The sequence below is a fragment of the Thunnus thynnus genome, chromosome 2 (assembly GCF_963924715.1).
Source record: "Thunnus thynnus chromosome 2, fThuThy2.1, whole genome shotgun sequence".
Classification (NCBI taxonomy): Eukaryota; Metazoa; Chordata; class Actinopteri; order Scombriformes; family Scombridae; genus Thunnus; species Thunnus thynnus.
The window spans coordinates 19,868,052-19,870,554 of record NC_089518.1 but is presented as its reverse complement, the minus strand read 5'-3'; positions in this window follow the sequence as shown (position 1 = coordinate 19,870,554).

The following is a 2,503-nucleotide window of genomic DNA, read 5'->3' as shown; positions in this document are numbered from 1 at the left end:
CTGAAACAACAGACTGTCTGATTGGCTACTGTTTCCCACAGAGCCCTGCTAACTCGTCTCTGATTGGTTACAATGTTTCCGTGGTAACGGTAAGCGGAACAACGCCAAGGAGCTCACCAACCGTTTCCTCTTATAGTAACAATAAATGAAACAGCCCTGCAAAAGCTTTCTCTCTGATGACACACACACACACACACACACACACACACACACACACACACACACACACACACACAAATAGAGTAGCCTGCATACGGACATGCTTAATCAACTGCTGTCTTAAATCACAGCTTTTCTTACAACTTCATATTACTTACTTTATCCTGGAGGACTAAGTCAAGGTGTTTTATTTATTGTTACTGGAGGGGGATGTCTGCGATCCCCCACTAGTCATTTAACCTATAACCTCCCCTCTGTAGGCTACCCATGAGCTGGATGACTGAGAATCTTCACAGACATATTCATATGACTTTCCACATGAACACTTATTATTTGAGAAATGATAGTTTTACATATTAGTGTGTAAAAGGGCACATTGTTAGTTTATGGTTGTGATAATTCCATGAAAAATAAAATAAAAGTAATTCCTGGCAAATCTACCCTTAGCAGCTTTGCGTGTTCAAAGATTTCCAGACTGAGCTTCGTCAGTAGTGTGACATGCCGCATAGAGATTAGCTGATTAAATGCACTGTCACGAGAAAGCAAACTTACCTGTCTAAAGAAGGTGTAAGTCATTGGTGAATACCACCATCCTGTGTACTTCCCTGAGTCCATTTCTCTATTATTCTCTTAGGCAACCAACAAACAGATAACAGTTCACAAACTGAATTAAAGTAATGTCTTAACCCCCCTGAACACCTAGTACTTAACAGTATTAAGACACATATGTGGGATAGGCCTAACGGCTTGGCAGTCCTGGGCAGGGACAGACTCCAGAGAGAAGAGACATATGGTCCCTCTCAGCTGTGGCAGAGCTGCAAGCGGTACTGTTGGACTGGGGCCTCGTCACCACCTGGCTGAGTGCTCAGAGTACTCCGCTGTCCGAAGGTGTCCTGTCAGCATGGACTTGCACTGCTGCGACACTGGTGTCAGAGCGGTGATGTCCATAAAAACAGCAGCTTGACGGCCAATCAGCTGATCACAAACTGTCGAGGTCTGAGACATTTCATTTCAAATGTATAGATAAACAAACAGGAAAATAAATGATTTCTTAGTGCAAGCATGGTCTGCCGCAGACACCCTTCAGCACACACATGTTTCATTACTGTATTACATGTCTTGACAGCTGATGCAGACTATGAATTTGCACCAGAATTGTGAGGCACAGAGGATAATCCTTGCCGCTCGGTGGGGAGTGGAGGTTTCCTGTTGAATGACAGGAAGCTGTAGCTCCCACAGATTACTTATTTCCATTTCAGAGCAGATGATTCACATGTTTTGAAAGGTTTTGGCTGGATGTGTTCATCACAATTTCTCTTTTAGGGTGATTTTTGTCATCTCAACTTGACTTGTTAGGTACTCTGCCTTTTTACCATGCCATTGATGTTGAATTGCAAATTTCTTATGCTTGTCTGCTTTTGTGTAATTTATTATAACAAGGACTGGCTAGACATGACTGCACAGATGTGTATGCTATATGTGGAAGACCAGATATTGTCAGAATCAGTGTATATAACAGGCAACTGTTAATCTGGTATAGTGCCCAGTCTCTTATTTTTATGTGATACGTGTATTCTGTTTGTTTTTAATGACTGTTTGTATTTTTAATTGCATCCTTTTAAAGTAAAGTTACATTAAACAGAATTACATCATCTTTCAAGTATACAAAATCTATATTCTCTTAATTAACACAAATTAATGAAGATTAAAGGAATGCATCAATAATATATGTTTTAAAGTGATATATGCTGATGCTATTTTGCCTGTTTTGACTCACAGGAGTAAATCCTTGTATAAAATAATGGACAACTGAGTTGAAGATACAATCAGACGATAAAGACAGACTTCTATTCTGTACCCGTTCTGTATGTTTTCCTTTTGTTGCAGTCAAAGGTAATAAGCTACTGTTGATAGTGGTTAGATTAAAGCCAGTCTTACTGCCTGAAACCTTTCTTTAGATCCCTTTTGTAAATTTCACCTTCCTTTCAGCAAAAGAAATGCACCTGGGCTCGTGTGTCGAAGTGGAATTCAGCTCACATTCTTCTCTCATAGCCTGTTCAATCTGTTCCAGGACAATAATCACAATCCATTTGACTTTCTTCCCCCCTGGTATTTTAGCTCAGGTACGTTAGACTATTCAGGACCTCGCGATGGTAGACAGAACAGAAATTAGGAAATCATTTTCCTGCGCTTATACAAGTTGACTTTGTTAAGGGATTTTTTTCTCGCTGTACTTTTACATTTACACAGTATTACACTGTATCCTGAGTCAAACAGCTTCCAAGAAATGCTTTTTGTTCTACTGGTTTATATAATTTCATGTTCAGCGTTTCAATTGTGAAAC